This window comes from Pithys albifrons, chromosome 4 (genome assembly GCF_047495875.1).
Source record: "Pithys albifrons albifrons isolate INPA30051 chromosome 4, PitAlb_v1, whole genome shotgun sequence".
Taxonomy (NCBI): Eukaryota; Metazoa; Chordata; class Aves; order Passeriformes; family Thamnophilidae; genus Pithys; species Pithys albifrons.
This window is the reverse complement of record NC_092461.1, coordinates 22,388,549-22,414,333: the sequence shown is the minus strand read 5'-3', so window position 1 is coordinate 22,414,333 and position 25,785 is coordinate 22,388,549. Positions and strand designations below refer to the sequence as shown.

The window sequence follows — 25,785 nt, the reverse complement described above, 5'->3', positions numbered from 1 at the left end:
ATCATTTTACAGGGCTGCAGTACACTGCCCACAGAAGCAAATCAGCATCCAGGCTACACACAGAGTTGGCCATAACACTATTATAGGATATGAAGAAAGTCACACACCCTATGTGATGATATGTGTACAGGGGAAATGCACACCCCTGAACTGCCACAGGCAGTGAGAAGAAACGGGCTCTGCTTATGTGCAGTCCATCTCATTCCATGACAGATATCTAGAAGATGTCAGGGAAAGCTGGGGTTTGGATGAGATGAGCTCAAGAGGCCACTTACAACCTACACAATTCAATGAAGCACACCACTGGAGCACCTGGTTCTTTCCACTGACTACAAACAGAATTTAGCAAACTGGATCAAATGCAGCCATCCACAATCTGGAGGCACAAAATCAGCCAGAGGAATCCCTATCCAGTGTACAACATCTAAGTTTCAAACTCTCAGCACCTCTGGACAAGGTTGAAAATTATGCCAGACCAGCCCTGCAGTACTCCCAGCCTTCTGGTCTCTGTACTGCAGAAGTCAACACTCACAAAAGCTTCAGTTTCTCCCAGAAACTTGCAGGGTTTGATTTCACTCAGCATGTGTGTGTACATATACATATTTTACACATGCACACTTACATGTGCATGTAAACTCTGCAAACAGATGAAGAGATTCTTTAACAGCAGTACAGAATGCAAAAGAAAACACTTTCAGCTGACAAGACAGACAGAATTCAGTCCACCTCAAAAACAAACAAACAAACAAGACCCACATAAACGGCTGGGGGGGGGAGGGGGGGAGAAGGGAAAAAAAAAAACTCAGTTCTCTTTCCTGAAATTCCTTTGCTGTGTGAGACAGATTTTGTTCACACTTTGCTCTTCCAAAAATTTCTCCCCCTCCCAAAATACACTGAGGTGTAATAAAACAAAAGATTTATCAAAAAAGTAGACTAGCTGTCTTGCTCTGTGAATATCAAAAATTTGAAATTTCTAATTGTTGCTGTTAATTCATGAAATAACAATTCAAAAAGGTTTTTTAGTTTTGTTTTTTGATCTGTAAAAGCATTCACTCATCATTAATATAATCAATTTGACAGATGCATCAGAGAAGTCTCGATTTTCATTTCAGCCTCACTAATTAGCGGTTCTATTTTATTAAAACCCAGCTCCGTGCAAAGAGATGGCTTCACACAACTGCCTGCTTTACATAAATACCTCCCACAGGCTTTCATGCTACTTTCTGTCATTGGAAGAGGGTGAATATTCCCTTCACCTAAGGCTCTGATGCTTACAGATCTCAACAGATCTTGTAATACTCCCCAGCTCCTTCAAATGGACAGCAGCACCACAGAATTTTCCACCAGTGTCCGATACTCTTTCCTCTTTATGACACTATTGGTCTTAGATAAATTGTGCTATGGCTTGGAAACTATCACATTTGTTTCCTGCAACATCTTTGCCTATGCATCTTTTCCAGTTCAACAACTCCAGTAAGTCGATAGCCTAAAACAAGCAGCACAGTTTTCATGAGGATTATCTCATTTAACTAAATGACAACCTCTTCATTATAGAAAACCAAAAAGCTTCTCTCCAAGACACAAGACAAAGGTAGAAGTTCACTGAAGCTGGATGCCTCTCAAGAGCCAGATTTGAAAAGTCTGCTCCATACAGAACTGCTCTTCTCTCCATGGCAGGAGATAACAGCCATTCTTTCCAGAGAAGCTCCCAGTTGTAGAACCTTCTAGTGTTGTCTCCTAGGCTACAGGCCTTATTCTCTGCTCCTCCAGAAATACAACACCACATTGCCTAATGCAGCACTACTCCAGTCAGTCTCAGTAGGATTATGCAGAACTATGAAACAAGTGGCAGGAATAACATGGATATCCTTTTTCCCATGACAGGAAGTAACAGCACTAGTCAAAAAAAGTCTTGCAGCTAGAGTGAAGAAATGCAGCATAACAGAAAAGCACTACCAATAGATAGGGAGGGAGAAATATTGAGCACACCAGGGAACAACACACCTGACTTTCTCCCGTGGTCTAAGGGACAGAAAAACACTTCTGGTTTTCTACCAGACTTTGAGGACAGATCCTTAAGTCTTAAGACAGATCTTTGTCTAGCAGGTTAAGCCTTTTAAGGTTTAAATGTCTCATGGGATCCACTTGTAAAAACACAAATCAAGACAATTGAAAAGCGCAGTTTTGTGCCAAGTCAGAACACAAACAGTTCCCTCCATGGAGGCCATGGGCCAACAAGAAGGACCAAGCTCCAGCTCCCAGCACTTGAACAGCAGTGAAATTTTCACTCTCTGGACGGAAAGCACAACACTGCTGAGCATTTGCTTTGCAGACGAGTTAAGAAACGACCCTGCATAGTCCAGACAAAATTAAGTAAATGTGTCATTCGTTACAGGAAACCTTCTCCCTGGTATCCAGTGACAGGATGTGTGAGAATGGTTCACAGCTGAGTCAGGGAGATATGCGGAAACAATTCCTTTACCAAGAGGGTGGTTAAACACTGGAACAGGCTTCCTAGAGAGCTGGTCAATACCCTAAGCCTGTCAGTGTTTAAGAGGCACTTGGACAATGTCCTTAACAACAAGCTTCCACTTTTGGTCAGCCCTGAAGTGGTCAGATTGTTGGACTGGGTGACCATTGTAGGTACCTTCCAAATGGAATGTTCTATTCCATTTGTGGGACATCCAGTGAACACTGCTTTATACCAAAATGGCTTTAAGTGAATTAATGCTCTTTAACTGAAGTTCAGGGCATTCTCTCCCTTTAATTTGTAATTTTTTCCCTGATCTAAGTAGGCACTGAGACAACACTGGACATAACTACTTCTAGAAATGTCCATCTCTGAACACTCAGGTACTCTCTTGCCATCTAATTTAAGCTTACAGAAATAACAAGTCAGTTGAGAAATAGATTTTCACTTAACAACCCTGTTCTGTCTCAAAGCAAGAGTAAAATCAGTGAGAGTCAAGAGCAGTGTAGAAAAAACAGTTTTATTTGACAATGAAATGGACTGGGAAGTTCAGGGGATCAACTGCTATGGCCAAGGACAGCGGCTGATGACATCCCGCAACCATCACAGGAACCACCCGACCACCCTGCCAGGGCAAGGTTCAGAGTGCCCCACATTTTACACACAATTCCGACTTCTCATCCTGTACCTTCACTTTCAGCACATGGCTCTTGGCTAAACCATGCAACTTTGCACCAGCTGCTGGACAGTGATGTTGGCTGGCGAGGGACCAGTTAACAATATGAATTTCACAAGCCCACAATTACAAAACAGATATGAGCAAGTACTCTGCTGGCAATTAGACCTCCAGCTTTATTTTATTTATTCTAGTATAAGAACAGATGTTGCAGTTATTCAAAGGTTTTCACAACCTTAATTGCTGACCTTAATTGTTGTTAATCTTTCCCATGAAGTAGAGACAGACAGACGCCACCCTTATTTTGTGAAGAAGATAGTGAGCTGCAGGGTATGAATAATAAGAGACAGTATTGTCTGCCTTCTCCCTCCTGTGTGAAATACAAGAGTATTGGGCTTGGCCGGCAGCGTGGAAGAAAAAGAACGAATGAATGACTCAGCTGTTTTATTTATTTTTTTGAAGGATGCATCTGCTACAGGGTTGAGCTATGACACTGACATTTCTTCCCCCCTCTCCGGGAGTGGGTGAAGCTTCTAAGTGCCAGCTAAGGAAGTGCTGTATTTAGACCTCACGACGCCTGAAACAGCTGATACACAAAGCAGCCTGTCCACCTCATTGAGCATCACTCAAGCTGTAGTATTAAGAAGCAAAGTGTAGAGTTTCACAGGGCAGTATCAGGTTTCATAAACAAGTTCTCAGATTGGACAAGAAAGCAGCATTTAATTATGTGCAAGAAATACTGCAAATGATACCTATGAGCTTCCCACATCTTTTCCTTTGCTAGTGACACTTCTTGCTCTGGTGTGGAAATTCTATATCCATCCTTTTGCTGCACAAATTGGACATGTAAGTTTTCTAACCAAGAAGTACATTCCTTTAACTTTGTTCTGCCAAGTGTACTCAAGGATGTTAACTGGGTGTCCCAGTAACTTGAGACCAAGCAACGCAAAGGAGGGACACTGAAGTTCAGAAAGGAATCACAGGATGTACTGGTGCTGTTACCAGGCATGCTCTATAACCTACAGCAAGAGCTCCAGAAGTCAGGATAGCCAAGATCAATTTCATGTTTATGGTTACCTTCAAACAAATGTCCAGACTGAAACTGGGGCACAAGACTTAATCCAAAAACCAGACTAGAAGGGCATCTGCTACCAGTTCTACTACAAAATACAAGAAAACAAGTCTTTCCTGTCCCCCACCTCACAACTCACCTTAGCTGCAAACATCTTCTAGGTCTCTTGACAAAGAAAAGATAGGACTGTTTTAGCTTTTGTACTTTAAGAGATATTATGCTCATTCACTAAAAAAAAAAGTAAAAATAAATAAGCCAACCAGGCTTCGTATATACTAAACAACTGTCGATAGATTACATTTTACAAGCAGCATTAAAAGATAACAAATTGCACAACAGAAAAAAATTCAGTCAAGATTTCTAAAGGAAAAAAACTACCAAACTATTAATTGCTATACATACCCTGTCATACCTAGAGTGACCTGGACACAGCATGAAAGATAAGTTATATCAGGTTTTTTTGAAATGAGTTCAAGGTAAATCCGTGGAACTGAAAAAAAATCACTAAGTGACTTCTTTTCTGGAAGAACTGATTAAAACTAGGTAACATAGGCTTGAATAATAAATAAGATGGCATGAGGAAGAGTCAGTAAAGCTTTCTGCAGAAATTATGACTCACACCGACCTCAGGTTTATGAACAAGACACATGTGGACACTATACCTTGCTAGGGACATTTAAAAGGACCTGAGCTGCAGTAGTTTGCCAGAGTGGTTCCCCCTTAACATCCAGCTGAAGGATAAGAATTAAAGGTAGGAAAACAGAGGTTGTTTTCCATACAAGAAGTCTCCAGAATTACTGGTGTAGCCATCCTTTTCAACACAAGGTCTCTGAAATGTGACAAACAGGGAAGTGACAAAGTTTGGCAGCAGTATGATGTGTTCGCTCAGAGCTGGAGCTTCACGTAAAGCACAGCAGAATGATCTCATGATTGGAGGCAAATGGGCAGCCAAAAGGGCAACTAATTTCCACAAACTCAAGCCAATGTGCCAGAAGAAAAATAACCCTGCCTGTGTGTGCCACTGAAGTATTAAATGTCAGGAGTCTGAAGTCTTGTTTGAAATATCACCTTAGAGGAAAGAGGAAGGGGGGGGAAGCAGACAATACCTCACAAAGAAATACAGTGATACAGTATTAAGAATCAAGGAACTGCCACAAGCAAAGCAGAATCATGACAAGTCATTAAACCCAGGGCACACCCACTTCTTGAAAACTGTGGGCTGTTATGACATTACAAGGGTAAAATAGAATTAGAAAGAGTACAGAGCACAGGAATTCCTATAAAGCAGAAATTAACTGGATCACATGGCACAAAAAAGAGAGAAGAGGGAAAACATTGAGTTAGTTATGAAAGACATGAACAAAATGCCCAGAGAATAACCATTCCCTCTCAAAAGGCAGATAGAATATCTGGAATGGACAGGAAACACAAGAATCTTTTTCACAGGGCGACTGGACTTTTCAATGTATTAAAATAATGATAATAATAATTTAGGCCAAGCACTGGAGAAAGCTTATTAAGGAACAGCAACTATAGAAATGGGTGTGCACGCTCCGGAGAACTGGAGCTCACCATAAAACAGAATGGTCTAAAAGCAGAGAAAATCTCCTTGCAGGATATCTATCTAAGAAACTGCAAATCAAATTAACATTTTTTAATTAATATTCCTGGCTGTGAATTGTGGGCACCATGCATTAACCTAATGGGGATGGTGAAGGAGAGCTGGAGAGACAGCCACAACACCAAAGCACAGAAGCTCATCACCTCAGCACTGTCACACTGCATCCTCCAGAAAACACTGCATCAATCTAACAGATTTGCACCTTTAACAATTTGGCACAGACCTAAAAACTACAGTTGCTAGGCATCCTCCATGTAACATTTACTTTTAACAGCAAGTCCTGCAGGCTGCTGCAGTATGAAGAAGGTAGAATATATGTAGCCCATGAGTTGACAAGCACATGCCTAAATGCTGCCTCTCTACAACACAAAACATGATCCACTTCGCCAAGGTGCCTCTCCCACTATTTCCATGGGAATTTACTACATCCACGATGCAATATACATTTTAGTACTGAATACAAAAGATGCTGTTTTCTTAAGAGGCATCTAGGCAGACTCTTCCTTGGCATTTCAGTCCAGGACAAGAGCAAACCAGAATCTAAAGTTTTAAAGAACATGAAGCTTCCTGCATGATTAAGAAAACCTGATTATGCCCTACCAAAATCACAACAGAAGCCCAACGCCATACTAAAAGCTGCTAAGAGACCACAGCTGAACAAAGCCTTAAACTCCTCTCATAAGCTTTTTATTTTGAAAGCTGCTTTCAAAACAGCACAAGAGTCACAACACCAAAAACATTCTAGCTTTTTCATATTCTCAAAATAGCATGCTAGAAAGACGTCTATAAAAATAGAAGGTTTAGGTGCATTTCACTTTCATCTCAAGCATCAGCACAAGTCTATCCAAATCAGCATTTACGTAAGGCTCCATAAAGCATTCCCTCATCAACAACCCTGCTCAGATCACTGGCATAAAATTGAGATCAGGTGCAGACAATCACTTGAAAGCCCTCCAAGACCAGAGGATTCAGATGCTGGAGCATGCCTGCAACTTCCCATCACCCCACACACTCTGCACGTGAAGAAACTCCTCTAACTTGCTTCACTGTAATCCAAGCGATCTAATAGGAGGTGGCAGCCAGCAGCATCATCAAAAATAAAATCAGAGAGAAATTTCTGAAATGTAAAGTAATGCTTTCTTTCAGGAGTTTAAACATGCAAGTTATTTTCACTGTACTTCTTGACACAGAAAAGCAAGCAAGCAGCAGCAGCAAGTTTCATGAACCACATTCCCTTCTCCTCCATCCCCAGCAGGCAAACCAGGGGAAAAGCAACAGTATTCAAACCATCCTCTCTGCTCCTTAACTGCCCAGATTCACCCTCCCCAGATTCTGTGGAACAGGGCAAAGCTCACTCACTGTGTCAGGCAGAGCACTGCTCCACACCTCCTTCCCTGCCTTCTAGGAATTTCCCAAGCCAACACTAGAGGATTAGGAGCTGTAATGCTATTAAACACTCCGATATCGAAATCTGAACTAAAACACAAAGTCTACCTTAAGAGGAGAGGGACTTTGGATGGTGGGGGTATTTTTATTAGCCTCTGGAAAAGCATCTGAGGAACACAGGGAGGAAGCAATGTCAAAACTGGCAACTCTGCAAACAAAACAGATGAGTTTATGTGTGCATTGCAGCCTGCCTGCTACTTCAGATTACTGATTGCAGAGCAACAAGTTATTCTCTCCCTAATTGGGTCCCAGTCTAAAATAGTCCTGTTATTTTTAGTACAGTACTTAAGTATCTGAACTGTGCCCTGTACTGCCAAAGTTGGCACGCATCCCTGGCCATACCAGAAATTCCGATATTAAACAAGAACACACATGCCACATACCCAGGCCGACGTTTGTTCTTCTGCCTTGTTTTTAGTGGGTGACTTTAAAGACTTTAAACATTAACAGCCAGCCAAAAATGGCACAGGCTTATATGCTAATTCTGCATTTAAAGCCTCTCTAGCAGCCACTGTGCAACAAGAGAATCAGCCCAGCAAGGACAGACAGAGGGTTGCAACACCACTGATCAGTTAGAGACATTCTGTTTTTAGGGCACAGATAAAAGATAAGAATGGGATTAGTTCACCTCCATTTTCTTGTAGTGAGTCCATAAAAGTTCTGAGGCACTGGAGAAGAAATAAATCCGAAATGCACTCTAACTCACCCCTCTTCTGTCCCCTTCCACACTGCACGTACATTATGGATAAAATTTAAACTAGTCAAGAAACAAAAGGGCTGTGTTAAATATGTTTACACACACACACACAGAGGAGGATTATGTAAGCTCTGTCTCACAAAGAATATGCTTCTTCTGCAGAAGAAATTAAATGATCAAAGCAAGATTTGTGCACGTTTCCAAGTCAGTCTTCCCACCTTCCATCACAGGGGTGACAACTGTCCTGCAGCTTCTTAATTCTGGAGTGCAGGGAGTAGAACAAAATCCGAATAAACCACAGGCTGCTCCAACAAAGCCTACCTACCACCATGAGCTGACTGTCTGTTCCCTTTTGCTTCCACTGTAATCTCATAAGTGTTAGACCAGGAAGACTAAGTTCCCAGGAGGAATTTACTCTGTCCTTTTACCAAGTACTTTGCATCAAGGAAGTCTACTCTATGAAAGAGCTTCAAAGACAAGATCCTAACCTGAAAGACGGCTGCCAGCCAACAAAAATTTGTTAGTCTTTATTACCACTAGGCCATCTGTTCTTGAAACTGTATGTTCCTTTTCAGAAGAGTTCTTATTTTGTAAACAGCACTAGCATTGTTCGTTCTCTCTGATCTATCAACATATCCTTATCAAACATGCTTCTAGATCTGGTGGTGACACAGGACTAAGCCTCTAGTTTGTCATATCGTTACCTAGTCAATTTGGGTTCATCAGCCTATGTCAGTACTCTCTATTTTCAATTATTATAAGCTCAGATTGCAGCAGAAGCAACCTATATAAAACCTTTCATGGTTTCTAAATTACGGCTGAGCTGATCAGGGGCACCAACTAAATGACGTTCTCAAACCCAAGACTGACAAAAACAGTTGAGGTGTAAATTCAGCCTTTGAGCGTTTGCCCATTAACCATTTCAGTGCATTGATTCTGGACGAAAGAACTTGCTTTGTATCTGAAGACAGCTTTCTGCCAGGGACTGTTCTCTCTCATCTGCAGTTTTTAATTGGCTTCCAGTTAATCCTCAGACCCAAGATGTTTAAGTTTTGCTGCTGCCCATACATGACAAAAGGCAAGCAACAGTTAGTTCTTCTGCCTCGCTAGCTAAAGAGGTCAAGCAAAGTCCATTCATCTGCACTCCACTAAAAGAGCAACAGCCTGCAGGCAATTATTACAATACCAAAATAAGTGAAAGTGAAACAAGAGACATCAAAAAGTCATTCTGTAATTCCACAGCAATAAAATAATGATTAAGGGAAAGGTCAGTCCACTCATCACTTTCTGAAGAAAGCTATGGGTAACAAGACCAAAACAAAAAAATACCAACTATTACTAGTGATGATAGGGGAGGGGAGAGGAAAAAAACAGATGATTCAAGTTTCTCTCAAATTAGTTGTTTTTCATGAAACTCAGTTGGGAATGGAATAGTTCAGATTTTTTTTTAAGCTTCAAATCATAAGCAGTTATTTTTGAAAGTTCATAGTGGATTGACACACAGAGGTTGGAGAATGGCAAACAGTGATATCCTAAAGAAGTGGGAGGGAAAAGGGGTGTAAAGAAAAACCTGAAGAATGATGCTTGTCACTTCATTTGCACATGGATTGCCATTAAACACACCTGCTAGCACCAAGAGGAAAATAAAAGACTGAATTCAACACAATCTGGTTGTTCATTGATAAACCAGGTCACACCAACTCAATATCATACTATGTCAGAATAATGTATTGTAGGAACATAAAAGCAAGAGACGCTAAATCTTGACATTAGCAAAGCCACATCAAAAGAGTCAAACCACACTCTCAGAAAAAGTTGAGGAAACTTTGTCACTGTTACCAATGCAAACAATCATCTTATGGCAGAACCAGAACTGAAAGTTACTGGGTAACTCCACTGACTTCATCTGCTGAGAAAGTCAAGAAATACAAAATAGCCTCACATACTGAACTGAATAACCTCTGCAGACATCTGCCCTGGTCCCACACTATTCTAACACTAATGATCTAGATAATGAAGGACAAAGACACTCAAACATCGGGAAGCCTCTAACTTAAAGTTGACAGCTTGCTGGAAGACTTAATTCAAAGCAAGTTTAAGAAACTGTAAAGTTCTTTGTTGAGAAAGAGGCAAATACCATACAGGAACGTACAGAGGAACATATGTGAGAATCATGAAGCAACAGTTCTGTTCTACTTGAGGCTGATAAAGCTTCCAGCACAAAGCGGTACCCAGTCTTCAGCAAATTTCAGAAAAGACTGACTGGAAAGAATCCAAGCAAAAGCAATAGGAACATCACAGAATTAGAAAAACGTGACATCTGGGAGAAAAAAAAGAAAAAAACAGAATTAACTGGAGCTCAGCCAAAAGAAGCAAAAGTAAGGGTCATGATGAAATCTTCCAAATCTATTCTCCTTCTTCGCAGCAGGCTTTCATAATCTTTTCTCTGTGCCCACAAGTTTCAAAAGAAGAATCTGAAAGGTTTAAAAAGCAAAGATTTAGGAAAGCATTACTGGGTGGAGAGGCAGGGAGGGTGCGGAGCGAAGGCACAGATAAAAGAGAAGCCCAAGACAGAACTGCTAAAAGGGGACAAAAAAGTAGTGAGTTAACAGACAAGACTATCTAGGGAGTATGCAGATTTTTCCACAGTCACTGCCATCAAAAACACAATATACTCAGTTTTTCATTGACTAGTTGACCTGTGTAAAGTCTTCTCTTCAGATCTAGGACTGTGCTATAAGAAAAACAAGCTTAACATGCATTGTCTCCTCAATTTCCTGAAAGAACAGTGCTCAAAATGAGAATATCAACAAGCTGCATACCAACTGTAATCCTTAGTGCCAAAATGTCTTAAAAAACACCCTCAAATAAATAACTGAAAACCTTAGGTGTATACCTTTTTAGAATTCTAACCCATCTACTTGCCTCTGTTACTACAAGAATCCAGCTATGTCCTAACACTACAAACAAAATGGAACCTGACAACAGAGATGCACATGGCTAATGACCTCAACCCTAGAAATGTTGCTCTCCAGTCTCATTATGAAGGACAAATAGCAGAACTACCACTCTAACTATAATGTCTTGAGTATTTTTTATTGCTTAGCTACAATCAGCAAGCTGTAGATCAAAATCTTACCGTTTCACTGTCTGTCAGGTTTTTGAAGGGTACAAGGAATAGAGAAATTTCTTCCTCAGAAGACTGTGGAAGATTACAATGTATACATGGTTACTCTAGCACAATTAACTGGAGTTAGTACTGTAAAGTGCAAGTCTATCATTCTGCTGCTTGGCATTAACACTTACTCAGCACCAAGCATCTCTGGAAGTCTGGGAAAGAGGGGAGAGGGTGGGGGAATCCAACAAAACCTCGATCCCTTCAATTTTTTTTTTAGCTCATGGACTGTGAGCACTGAGCTATACCCACCAGTGTATTCTGAACTGTGTTTGCATTTGTTCTCACCATGCAAAACCTCTGGAGTATCTACAAGAAATGAACTGTGATTAGAAATGACTGCAAGCACTATCATCTTAATCAGTCGATTTTCTCTCTCCAGTCCCCTTCTCAACAGTTTGGCCTCCACCATTTGCATCAATGGAAGTAGCTGGGGACAAGCATTTCACAAATCTCCCAAATCCAGTACTCCTGGGTACAAGACTTATTTTAGCCTTTAACCGTGGAACTGGAAGATATTTAAGCATGCCACAGAGGCTTAAGGGAGGCTTTGAAATTGCATTTGCTTTATATTGTGCAGTGTCAAAAAGACAATCACCAGCCATCTTTTCTAGAGTATCCCTGACTAAGATGTGATGCAGGGATAAATATTTATAAGGCTCATTCACGGAGTTTTTCTTAAATATGACAAGATCTAATTTCTTCTTGTTTAAAGAAGTAGGAATTTTATGTAAATATCACAAAGGAGAATGTAAGAGTTAAGATCAGGTTTCTGTGCATGGGAATGACCTACTGTGGATTTACAGGATTAGCACCAGTGCCCATCCCTCCCTATCAGGAATGACCCTCTTTGCATCTTTACAACCCCAGATACAGGGATCTTGGAGGCTGACAGTTCACAAAGGCAAAGTACTGGTCACTCCTAAAGAGTGACAGGGCTGGGACATAAAAGAAAGGAAAACAGAATAGCTTCAAAAAATGAAAGCAATAGCTACAGGCATTTCAAGTCAAGAAAGGTGAGCAGGCATTGCTATTTCATGGAGTTCCACTTGCAGGGTCAGCCCCGGATTAGTACTTGGATGGGAGACCTCCTGGGAAATGCCGGGTGCTGTAGGTTCTAGTCCTGAGGACTTCAATGTCACTGTCCAAGCTCGCTCGGCTGTGGCAGATGAACCTCAGGAGATAAACGGTGGGGCCAGTTCTGCGCACGCTGTGCCTCACCTAAAATATCCACTGCGCAGGCTGGAAGGGCTCACCCACGTGGGGACAGCCCTTCCCAAATCTTCATTCAAGAAGCCGAGCCACACACACACACTTGCATTCAGAGAGCAGAAGCATTTTTGCTCAGGTGCCTCACCATGTGGTTATCCCTGGAATCTCTGGCTGTCTGAACTGCCACCAGACCACAGAACATGGCACAACTACTCAAAAGTGATACTTGTGGTCTAGACCAGGACTGAAGTCAGGCAAACTTTTAGATGCGAATTAGCTACCTGTATCACAAGTGGGATGTTTACTATGCATTGTGGTATAAATACTTGCTGTCTCTCCACCTTCTTCTTATTCCTAACACCTCCTTCACCTTTGGAGATGCAATCATTGTCCCTGAGAACTTTCATGAACTGGGACATAGAAGCAAACACAGTGTTACAACCATCATGCAGGCTAAACAGAGCCACCAAAACCCACAGGCTTCTTCTCATAAATGGACAGCTGACAGCAGCTCCGAGAAAGTTTTAGTATTACTCCAAAAAGATAATCGTATCGGTAATAATTTTCAGAGCCACAATTCAGCCACGCTATTTGAATTAAGATGCTCCCCCAGACATCAATCCTCTTCACCCAAGTAGGGTGGTGGTGCAGCCAACTTGGCCTTATCTCTACATCACACTAGAAAGACATACGTGACAATGGAAATCAATCTGATTCCTTCTCTCACACTGCTGAGAGGTGGCTGAACTGAGAGAGGGGAAAAAAACCCAAAAGACTCGGTTGATGAAACAATTGAGCTGTATCAATACTGCCCTTCTTTGTGCCTTCTCGGTTCTCACTGTCTCCCAAACTCTACCCTTTAAAGCAGCTTCCTCCCTCCACTCCCACTGCTACAAAACACACATATAAGCAGAGGTCACTTAGAAACTGCAAATCAAATCCTCAAAACCAGATTCAGATGGTTTCTAATATTTCTTTTACAGTATATCTCAATTTAAAAAAATATTCCAACCATTTTTAGTTGGTGTTCATTTACATTCTTTGTTAAATTTTAGATCTCAAGTCTGTATTCAGTTTTTTCTCCTGAATAATGGGATGGCTAGATTCTCTCTTACAGGACACAAAAGGACAAGAGGCTTTGCAGTGTTCCCTGGTGGAAGATGATGTGGTAATTCTAAGCTTTAAAAACCCAAAACCAACCACAACAAACCAGCCAGTCGACCAGGGAAAAAACCCTACCACCAAAACCACTTTTGGACTCAACCTATTGGACTTCAAAATACCTGGAATGAAGTATTTCATAGCAAAAGAAAAGATGACAATGTTACAGCTAGTGAGCTTTTTCATAAAGTATTAAAAATTCTGCATCTAGAGTATAGATTCTGACAGCAAATCCACCTCTAGCGTAAGATTTAGAGCCAAGGACTACTTTGTCCTCACAATTATGCTGCACAGACATGCTTCTCTTGGAAATGGTTTACATCTCTTGCTGTGACCATGCACAGTAACTGGAACATCACAGTTAGAGCTGGACAGGAAAAACAAAAGCAACCTGACCCACCAAGAAAGCCTCTAACAGCACTTGAGCCATTGTACTGTACAATATCAAGGCTTGAATTCTGACATAATCCCTCAACATCTTGGGTGATGTCAGCACAGGCAGCTATTAGAATGAAGAACGATCACCCACAAGACATTAATTCAGGAACAATCAATGGCCTTGCAACACATATTTCTCTGCCTTAACATTCTCCTAAATGTACTTCAATACATTTGAGCCAGAAGGGAAAGCAGGCCTTTTAAGAAAGTTTGTGATATTTTTGTCTTGTGTCAAAGCCTTCTGAATTTTTAGCTTTTCCAGCTACTTGAAGTTTAATTCCACACTTATGCTTTGACATAATAAAAGCTCTTCATTCCTTTCCAAGGATGCTCAGAGCTTTAACAGTACACTAAGCAAGACCAACCTACAGATCTTACCTTCCCCCAGTCCTTCCCACCCCCTCTCTCAATTCCCATTTAAGGAGAGAAAACATTCTCCTATCTGAATCTCTACCTAGTAGTTTGTCTGAGATGGACATCATGGAAAAGAAGGAAAGAAAGAAGGGGGGAGGAAAAAAAAGAGAAAAAATCACTTCCCCATTTTTATTTCAGCCTTGAAAACTTCTGCTGTAATCCTTTCTAATATACAACTATCTTGTGCTATCATTCTCTGTTAAAATCAATTATCTGAGAAAATTGTTCTAGCAGTGTTTTTCTCTGAAAAATGATCCAAATCCTTGCTGCCAGTTAGTTTTGACATCTAAAGCACTTAACAAACATATGAATCATGCACAAACACAAGAGTCCAGTTGCAACTTCCTGACCAAAAATGTTTGTGTCAAATTACAATTACAGAATCACAGCTTGTTCATTAAAAGGAACACCTGCAGAGAAAGATTTGGGTGACATTTTACAGATTCCCTTCCTCATGGTTCTAAAACTTAAATGAGCACCTGAAGATGACCTAGAAATAAAGTTAATCAAAGGAAAAAATGGCTTCTGACAACTTAGTGTTACAAACCAACAGCATGAGTTAGAAGCCTCTCAATCAAGCCATCAGAAAGGCAAAATTTAGATCCTGGACACAGAAAGAAGTTTCTAAGTGTTCATCAAGTGCTCCTCTCCACCATAAAAAGAATCTACAGACTTAAGAGATTCTCCCTGCTTATTGATTTTCTCACCAGGGATGCATAATGGAAGAATGATACTGCTGTCATGAAATATTATCCACCCTTACTTATCTGCAGCCTTCAGCAACCACAGGCTCAGCTTGAAGGCAGCTACTCAGTTTCTCCGATTTCTCTGTTGACACAAATTCTGCAGCAGTAAGTGTGAAGGGAGCGCAAAGACCACACTCTGAAGTCTACTGTGTGAACAAATGCAGAAATCCCCACTGCTGCTCAGCAGGAGAGCTCCTTCCCACTGGGCTATAGGTTTATCCCAACAGGATGGCATGGCGTTTCCTCTATGGTTTGCCTGCCAGGAAAGTCACTTCCTATTTTTGTCCTGTTATGAGCTAGTAGAAGCCAGCATTGATGGCGGCTGGGAAGAATCAGAGACTGGTTTGCTAGTGGTTTAACCAAACATGTGTTTACAATCACCCCATTCATCATGCCCTGTCTATGCAAAACTGTCTTTTTTGGAATTTCCCCATGATCCTTGGGTTTGGCTTCCAAAAAGGTTGAAACAGACTCACTAAGAAATACATTGTTTGAATATTATGGCTAGAGCAACACAACTATCCAATGGTTAATTCTGTAATTATTAATAAAACTGCTGCACATTAAGATCAACATAGCTGCTCAACTTGTTGCTGTTGGCCTAAGGATGACAGCTCAACAGCAGGAGGGTAAGATAATGGAAAACTGCTTGCAGTCTTCCTCTAGAATCCAACAAAAGAATACAACAGAAATAGGACACTGTGTTTCTTTCTCAGATATTCTACAGCTTCTGCCCACAAGTAAAGAATGCAGAGATGGTCATGGTGTTACCAGTAAGTTCTAGGGCACTCATCACCTCTGTATTCAAGGACTGTGACTATCACCATAATCCCAAAGCTCTTGTCAGAAACATACCGCACAGCATAATTAAGACTTGCAACTCCCCTCACCCTCTCTCTCCCTAATGCTCACTTCAGGGAAGAATGAGCAGTCTGTCCCATTTTCATGTGGTAAAGGGGGAATTTCTCACTGCTGATCCTTTCTTCAAGAAGAGTTCAAATTATTCTAGCAAACAACCCTCATCCTGTCATACCCAAACCAGCATAATCTCAAAGACAGTAGTTTTGAAATCTGCAAAGAGTTTCGAAAGAGACATTTCACCTTCTCTCAGTATCAACAAGGTAGCCTTTCATACCACATTACTAGATTATGCAAGTTTTAGTCTAGCAAGCTAAAAGTTTGATACAACCTGGAGTTTTACTTCATATCACACATCAGAGAACTACGTATTTTCCTCTCTGTTTTACTCTCTCCAAAGTTATCCAAAGTTATCATTTGATACCCAGTGATACAGTGACTTACCAAAGGTTTCTGAAAAAATTCAGCATGAAAAAGGTACCTCACACTAATTTATAACAGTATTTACATGCTACCGGAGAAGGTCTCCTACTCTGCTAAAGATATCACCCACTTTAAAACAATTCATCTTCATGACAGACAGCTTTTGCTGTAGCCATTTAAGAGTGGTAATCTGCATTCCCCACGGGTTAACTAATTGGGATGCAATTAGCAGGTTTTCATTAAAAGCTCTCTTGACTTGTAAATGAGCATTAGTGTTGGGCTTTGAAGAACCCACATTATTCATCCTGACTATAGTTTTGTTCAATCCACACCTGAGTCTCTGGTCCTTGCCGACAAAGGTTGTTTGCCTGTAAAAACCCAAGCAGCCATATAGTTGCCACCACCTTCTAACGGAAAGTGACTTACCCAGTGCTCAAAACCTCATAGGTCTATGAATGACTCTTCACCACTAAACAGAAATCTCTGCTCTTTTCTGTTACAGAGACCAGGAAAGACAACTGTTCACAAAGGCACTACTCTAAAGTAGGGCATGAACTTGCAATGCCTTCAGTCCTGACAGCCAAGTCCATCTGCTCTGCATGAACTAATCCATCTGTGACTTTCAAAAGACCTAGGAAAGCAAAGAGTTAACGTAAAGGTAAGTTTTCAGACAACAGGTGTACATTAGTGTGAATGTGAGGATTTCTTTCAAAAGTTTCAGGGTAACTTGGCACTGATGGTGACCCACTTCATGAATCCTTCAGTATTCGGTGCTCCTATGCACATTTTAAGTTCAAAAGCTACTAGAAACCACAAAGCCCACCAGTATCAGATGAATGTATCTGTATGAAAAATGTGGTGCCTATCTGTCTCTCTTGTATCAGGTACCTGCTGAAGACACAGTATCCAGAGGAACAAAGCATATATAAGCAAAGGGACTGCAGAATATATCCAGCGAAATCTCATGAAGTCAGGCTGATCTTGTGGTTTCAACATTGAAGAGATTAACAGTCTCTTTGTAGACAGGATGCCTCATACTGATCAACAATTTTCTTTAATGCTGCACTCATCCTAGGATAGTACTCTCCACATCTGCAATGCAACAGAGGAGCCATATTGAGCTAAAAGGAGAACTGCTGTCCAAAAAGATTATCCAATTCAACAGATGGCATGAGAATAGGAAAGTCCTGGCACAGGACTAGTTCAGAAGTGCACAGCTCAACATGTATAAAGAGAAGTCAGGAAGGTGACATCTGTTTACTTCATAATATTATGTTTCACGACAACCACTAGTTTGGGAGCAAAAATGATGGGAAACAAGACTACTTTGCCACATCCAAGTTTATACTGCAAAGTGCTCTCCTGAGCAGCAGACAGTGTAATGTTAACAAACCTGTAAATAAAGTTCAATGTTAACAAAAGGACTTTTTGGGAACCTCATTCCTTGCAATTCCTAAAAAGATTGTGGGGTTTCAACTTTTTGGTAAAGGATCACCATTCCTCGATTTCCCTGTGTGAAGAGTCGCAACTGGTATATTTTGGACATGGCCAGGCACAGCTACAGTTTCCAAGAAAAACAATCCTAACTTCTTAGCCTGCTTTCCTACAGGAGGCTTATGCAATCACACTGTAGCCAAGCCAGTTGGCAAGCTGCATGCAAGCCTGACAGAGGCAGAGGTCTCAAGAGTTATCTTCCTTGTTTGTGAGAACACTGGGCCAGGTGGGCACATGTAAGAAATGCTACACTATGAACTGGCATCAATACCCCCATGGCTGAGATAAATGCAAAGAACAGCAGGCTTCCTTAGTCTTAGTTTGGAGAGAAATGTTGGCTTAAAGTGAAGAAATGATTTTTCCTTGACCCCATTACTAAAGTTCACTCAGAAGTTTAGAGTAAAAAGGGCAGGAGAAAATAGTACAGCTTTTGAACCACAGTGTTTGCTGCAACCAGTGAAATTTTCATTCAAGCAAATATTTAAGTGTATCCTAAAAATGCATACCCCTGGACATCAAAAGGTAGCCCCTTCACCTGTTCCTCCCACCCCAGATTTCACTGATCTGAAGAAGCACCTGAGTGAATTTCCCACATATACACACAGTTCCTGAGACACGGGCTCAGCTGGTCTAAGCAAAACTTTTATCTAGAAATCTGACCTCATTTAGCACCCTCGCCTCTATAACCACCAAAAGGGAGGAGAGGAGCGACAGCATGGTCCCACCCAGTGTCACACTGCCCGGGAGCCCCTTGGCTTGCCTGCTGCCACCACTCTGCACACACAGGGAAGCTGATGGTGCCTCACAGTCTAGAGGGACATCTGCTCGTTCAGGGCTGTCAAAAAACAAATTCCCAGCACAACACTCCCGTGCTGCTGGCAGGAGCAGCACGTGACCCAGCTATGCCTCTCCTCTGCCAGCTGGGAACTCCCTGCCTTGGAAGGATACCTTCACCAGAAAGATCCAGATACTTTTTGGCCCATTTACACCCCAAGCACAGATGAGAACTTGACCAAAGATTTCTAAAAAACCTTTGTGACAATGCTTGCTGGAGTCATTTAAGTGCTCACAAGCCAGAAGGCTGCAAATATTTGTTTTATTCACAGAGTGCACAGTGTACACTTCAGAAGAGCTGAAATGCAGAGATCCATTTTACATTTAGGCAGTGCTTCTGGACTACCTAATAAAAAATACAGGAATATGCTACTGAAATCCAGGTGTGGCTGTATCTGAGGATGAAAGCCAACTTACACAGCACTAAGGGAGGGGATAGTTTGATTAACACAACCAAGGAAAACCATGGAAGTACCACAAGATTTTTAATATGTAGCCAGGGCAAACAAGACCTACTTTAAGACCAAATAAAGTCCAAGTGAAGAAAATAAATCAGACTATAACATAGTGAAATGCTCACTGGGCACAAGCGTCAGGGTCTGCTGCTCTGTCAGTTTACCGAACAGTACTCTCCAGGCTTTGCTGTTTGCTCTACATTGTGCTGAATTTTAAAGAGTTTAGTTTTGGTGAAAAAAAACCCAAGCAGCCTTGATACTAATATACACCTGTACAAAGACAGCCATAAGGCTACAGCTCCAGAACAGCTCTCTTTCTTATGCGGCACTGAGAGGTTAAGCCCTGAAGGAAGACTAGTACACAGCATGGGAAGTGCATCCTGCTTACCTTCTGCACCCTGCCTCAGCCCCAAAACGATCATGAAGCATAGCCAGAGCTCCCATTTAAAGTTTCAAGCATATTTCCTTTTTCCGTGAAGGTTTTCTAATCTCATGCATTTGTATTGTTTTGGGTTTTTTTAACCTGTCCTCATAACTCACTCCTTTTAATCCTAGGATTAGCCTTGTTGCCCTTCTCTGTACCTTTGCTAGAGCTTTAAGCACAACTACTAGTCTCTAAATGCTGGAATAGGTGGAGTTGGAGTATTAGTGCATCCTTGCTACCTTTATGAGGCAAAACTATTTCACCTGTCCCTTAGAAGTGTAACTTGAAGTGGTAAATACCCACATTTTTCCTATCCCACTCCCTCTTGCTTTCCTCCAAACCTAAATTCATTCTGTTTTAGTGAAGGGAAAAACAAACCATATTCCTCTGGTCTGTTTTAGAAAACCTGATCAATGCTGCTTTGACATACCAGCAACACATGTTCCCATTTCAACAAATGGGAACATTTCAGGCAGACCACCACTTCAGATGGAGTGGGGCTCCTGGCTGCTGAATCAGCACTTTCCATCCTGCAGGCAATACAGAGTTATGCGATGCTTCAAAGGAAAGCGGGGGAAAGGGGGGAAAGGGTGGGAGGGGGCGCTGGCACTTAAGCAATAGAAGCGGGCAAGAGGATTGAGCAGGAGTTCATCTGCCAAACCAATTAACTGCAAACTGTTCTTATAGTGATGCCACAGTTTCAGACCCAGCTTGCAGTACCACAGTTATACAATAAGAGAGCCATGCGTGCGCGGCTCTTCCCAGGGGGGAGCTGGGGCAGGAGCAGCCCCGCACGCGCTGTTACCGGGGGTCTCCTGGGCTAGCGAGGGACTCCCGGCACGGCCCGGAGGGGAGCCAGGCGGAGGGCAGGGCAGAGCCGCTCTCCCGCAAGCACACGGCCGCCCGGAGCCCCCGCACATCCCCGCTGCGGCTCAGCAGGGATGTGGTAGCACTCCGGAGTGGCATTTCTGCGAACTGCCCATCGGCCAACCCTCCCGCAATGCCTAAACGGAGCGAGGAGAATATCGGAGAGTTTCGGTGGCAGCAACAGCACCGCCAACAGTTGGCGGGGCAGGTCTTCACTCTGCTCCGGCGCGGGGCGACGGGAAAGCCCAGCTCCCGGCACGGCCGGGGCGAGGCGCGCAGCCGGCGAGCAAACAAAACGCGGCAAGGCAGCCCCGAGCCGCGGGAAGGGGCCGCTCCCCCGAGCCCCGCGGCCGCCCCCCGTCCGGCCCGGGGGCCGCGCCGGCGGGGAGGGCGCGGGGGGCGCTCCCCGCGGGCAGGGGAGGAGGGGGAGGCTCGCCGGCGGCCCCAGGAAAAGGAAGTTTGCTCTCCTCCTCCTCCCACCGGCCTCCGCCACCGAGGAGCCGGCAAGCCCTCACCCACCCCGGCCCGACCTCCCCCGCTGCGGCTCCCTAGGGGCAGCCACCGCCCCCTGCGCGCCCCGCGCCGACCCCCGGCCCCTTACCTGCTGGGCGGGCGGCACCGTCCCCGCCGGGCGCCGCGGACCCGCCAAGCCCGGGGCGGGCGCGGGCGGTCGGGGGAAGGGTCGTGCGAGGCGGCGGGGAGGGGAGCGCGGGCGGGGAGGGGGCTCCTCCGGGCGCCGCGGTGGAGTGGGGCACGGGCGGGGGAGAGCAAGCTCTCGGAACCACGTGCCTCAAAAACAGCAATAACAGAAGGAAAAAAATCAAAATTTTGGGAAAGAAATAAAAATAAAAAGAAAAAATGCAATGAAATAAGTAGAGGGGGAAAAAGGAAAAAAAAAAAAGAAGGCGAAAAAAAAAAAGGCAAAACACACCCGATTCAGACGGGGACGTTTGCGCCTCCGCAAGGCGTCCCCGGGCTGCGGGAAGGATCTGTGGAGAAAACTTCTGCCTCCCTGCCCGCGCCGCTGCCGCTGCTGGTGCCGCCGGCTCCGGTGCTAACGGCGCCCGCCGCCGCCGCGCTCTCGCCTCGCGCCCAGCTGACTCCCAGTGGCGCTCCGCCCTATTCCCGCCCCGCTCCCGCCCCCGCCCCCGCCCCTGTCGCACGCAGCCGCAGCGCCGACCCGCGCCCCACCGAGGGCAGGGGGCGGCCGGGAGTCCGAGTGGCGGCCCGCGGGAAGGTGCTGCTAGTGGTGCTGGTGGTGCTGGTGGTGCTGGTGGTGCTGGTGCTGCTGGTGCTGCTGGTGCTGGTGCTGGTGCTGGTGCTGGTGCTGGTGCTGGTGCTGGTGCTGGTGATGTCCGCCCTTACCGCCACGCTCCCCCGTCCCTGTGCGCTCCCGTGGCGAGGCTGTTGCGGGTCTCCTGCCCTCTAACAAAAGCTCCCCCGCAGTAACACGGGCGCGTGCTTGTGTTGGGGACGGCTGTTTTTTCTTTAAAATCAAACTAACAGCATCTGCAAACGCGAGACATTTGTGCTTGGACTTTTTCTTTATTCTCACCGGCCCTGTTCGCACATTTTTCCTAAAAAAACTCCGCAGAGAAGGTGCCCCAGCTCCCCTTCCTGCGCTCCAGACAGCGCGGAGAAGGTGCCCGGCATGTGCCAACAGTTCGAGGGACTGTTCAGTGCTCCTCTGTACTGCAAAGGGCTCTGCTCTCCCTGGATCCTCAGGCTGCCACCAGCACTCCTATAGACTGCTGTGCGAACTTCTGTGCACTGGGACATTTGGTATTTCACCCCGGTAGCTCCAAGCCATCCTATCTGTAAGTAGCTTGCAAATAAGTCTGACTGTGGAAAAGCTCTTTTAGGAGAAGCGAAGCTGCTCACTTTCCGGAGAGCTACTGTTTTAAAGGGATAGGCTTCCATGAGCTGTCATACTCCCGGAGGAGAGGAATATTCACTTTACCAGCCTCAAAAACACCTCTCAAACGAAAGGAGTCAGCCCTATAAAAGGAAATCGAGCCCAAGGAGAAGTGGGAGAAATCTCAGGGCTTTTACTCCTAAAACAGATGCATGTACACTAATGGGTGCATTGTGGCTGAGAGCCCGAGCTGAATAGATTTTGAAATGTAACATGATACCTTCATTGCTCTTGCTGTTTCTTCCTCCGTGGTTCTTCTTTACTGTATTTAAAGGAATGTTTTCCTTATCAGCCTGCCCTCCCTGTCCCCGCCGTGTTTCCAGCCTTGCTCTGGTCTTGCTCTGTTCTCACCACTCGTTCTCCCTGTTCAACTCCTCAACTAATCTCTCCATTTTCCTTGTGCATGTCACCTCAGCCTCTTGGGCGCACGTGCCATTCTCCTGTCTGCTCAGTGCTCCCCCCACTCATGCCACCAGTCCCTGGCCTCTCCTGGGAGCTGCACTTCCCTCGGCCATCTCCACTTGATGCAGTGCTGAGCATTGCTCTTCAGTCTGTCAGCACCACTACTGCCCAGCTCAGCCTGGCCTGGCCTGGCCTGGCCTACTGGGAGCTTGCTCTGTGTACTGTCACTTCTCAGCCCCCCATTCAACCCTTTCTTCCTGCCACTGGGCTGTCTGCCCTGATTTTCTGTGAGCCATCATTCACCCTGATCATGCATTTTGTGGATCCAGCCTCAGAGTGCTGGTGCCTCACCAAAGGAGAAGCTGTGTCCTGTCCAAGTCACTATCTAGTGGAAAGGTGAATGCGGGTGGTATCAGATTTTTGCCTGAGATTACTCCAGAGGAGGCGCCTATCACCTGCCTGATCCCACGTGCAAGACCAGCATGGTTGGCATCACAACCCCACATGCTTACGTGAGAAGCTTTCTGCCCATATAGATCAACCATATAATCAAAGTTGGAAGGGAACTACAAAGTTGACCTGGTCCACCTTTCCTTCCATGGGAAAGGGAGCCAAGATGACATTTTCTGTCAGCCTAGTCAATCACATCTTGAAAGCCTCCAGTGATGGAGACTCCACCCCATCCCTGGAGATGATTTTCCAGTAGATAATTATTCTAACTGTAAAAAAATTCTTTTTTACAGTGAATCAAAATCAAGATGAAACTTCTATGCAACTTTTACCTGTTGCTGCTTGTCTGCGTCTTGTGACTCCCTGAGAAGAGAGAATCTCCATCTTTTTTGCAGCTATATACGTACCTGTATGATTTGACCAGGGTTTGTGCAATAGATGTCCAGTTCTTTCTGGTTTCATAGGACCTGCTGTTGTGGGCAAGGCCAAGGACTTCGAGACATGCCTCTTCTACATTCTATTTCATGCTATTTCCCCAGGCGCATTGCTTAGCTCTGTAATGCATCAGTTATACTTGTTATCTGTAGTATTTCCAACCTAGAATATCAATTTACAGCCCTGTGTTACAGTGTGTCCTCAAAAAAGCGGGAAGTTAAAGGAGAGAAGTTATGTAACTGGTCTGGTGCTGCAGAGCCAGCCAACCACCAGCAGGATTGCATCACAGGGATTCCTGCCGTCTAAAACATTGCTGTTCATCCCCAAAAGTCCTGCTACTCAGCCTTTAAGACACTTTGCACTTGTGGGCATTTTTGAATCTCAAAACCAGAGACCACCTTTATGACTGTGATGCATCCAACACTGAAGGGAAACTAGAGGGACAAAGCAGGTATTTTTGAAGCATCACGCAGGCAGCCACCTGGCTGCCTTCCAGTATGCTTTTCCTTTAAGTGTGCTCACTGTTTCTCATATATAAGACTGCTGATCCATCAGTTAATCATATTGAGTAAGTACCTAAAATTTTTTAAATTATTAATGCATGAGAACATATCCGTTTGCCATGTACATTATTTTAAAGGATTATGGTGTGTACACTGAGTGCCATTAACATTACATTTTGAAGACAGTAAATTGACTTGTATGGAAATCAGAGGAGTTGATGGATTCCTCTAAAGATGCCTTTGACAATGATAAAATGTTCAATTGGATTATTATTAAGCATGTGTCTGTACTTAAATTTCTTTCTAATACATAGAAAAATAAGCAACTTCTCAGGTCTTAATAGTATATTTCATTTTGTGGTGGATTAAAAAAATAGATACACAAGTATTGAAAATACTCCTCTGACAAATAAAAACATTAGGAAAGATATGTTTAGTTTCCTAGACTACAGATGTATTGTTCAAGTCAAAACTGTACTGTCATAAAATTGTTTATACCAAATAGCACCATTGAAAGTGTTAACTGGAGATGTAGCAAAGCATCTTTTCAATGGGAGTGAAGGACATACTTATCTTTTGTCTTAACTGACAAATCTCTAGCAACACCCTTCAGTATGCCATATCATGAAAATAACACCCTAAATTGCCAATATTTTCTCTAAGAAAAAAAAATTGTCATTTTTTGCTAGAAAAACAACACAAGAAGCAATGTTGGCAGTAAGTACTCTGACTATGTAAACATTATTCCTACTCAAGGACAGTCCAAAAAGTAAAGGCAAGCATCACTACAAAAGCCTTGATGCCTTCAGGACTTTGAGCCCAGGATGAGTTAGTCCCAGCTTTCTGTTTTCTTCTTCTTTGCAGTCATTAAGGGTTGGGTTAGAGAAGATGAATTCCTCTGACCCTTGATGGAAGAAGAAGATGGAAGAACTAATGAGACTCCTTGGCTGTGCTTCAGGGTATCTGGGACACTGGGGGAGAAGAGGACAGGGCTTGCAGCCCCCTCCTAGCTGGGGAGGATCTTGCTGCTCCACAGCTACTGAACTGATAGCCTGTGGTACAACTGAGCTTACAATATCGGTTTATTCTTCAATTTACTGTCCTCAAAATATCTGTAAAGCCAGGAAAATGCTGGTTTTGCCATTTTTACTCCTCAGAAACTTACATTAACATAAGTTTCTTATGCGTTAAGGGCTCAAAACCAGGTCCAAAATAATCACAGAATGTAGACATTCTCTGTGTATTCAGTGCTACATTTAAGACTCAATACTTAATAATAAATGGCTGTTGGAGTTCAAGTACAGTGAATTTGGTTTGCTTTCTGCAGAGACTTGAACTCTGCAGGATGACTTTCCATTTTGGAACTTAGCCAAAAGACATTAAGCTCTACAATACAGTTATTTCCAAGAGAAAAAAAAAGTAATTTTAAAGTTTTATTAAATAGATTAATGAAAACTGTCAAGTAGATATGAAGTTTTCTTTAGAAACATTCTTATATTTCATACATATACTGTGAACAGGCATAATTTTCTTTTCTATTACATTGATTTAGGAAATGAAAATCCAACAGCAGAAGATCTGAAGAGGAGAGATCAGA

At 43.4% G+C, this 25,785-nt stretch overlaps 1 protein-coding gene across 3 annotated transcripts in view; it reads right to left on the bottom strand.

Moving 5' to 3' along the window:
• GRB10 (growth factor receptor bound protein 10) overlaps window positions 1-21,565 on the bottom strand; it is a 138,787-nt gene extending 117,222 nt beyond the window's left edge. For 2 of the 3 annotated variants that reach the window (XM_071553621.1, XM_071553624.1), the window contains exon 1: window positions 21,085-21,565. The gene's annotated coding sequence lies outside the window, so the exon portion shown is untranslated. The remainder of the gene's footprint in view (window positions 1-21,084) is intronic. The other variant, XM_071553622.1, reaches the window with a different exon arrangement.
• Between the last annotated feature and the right edge of the window lie 4,220 nt (window positions 21,566-25,785).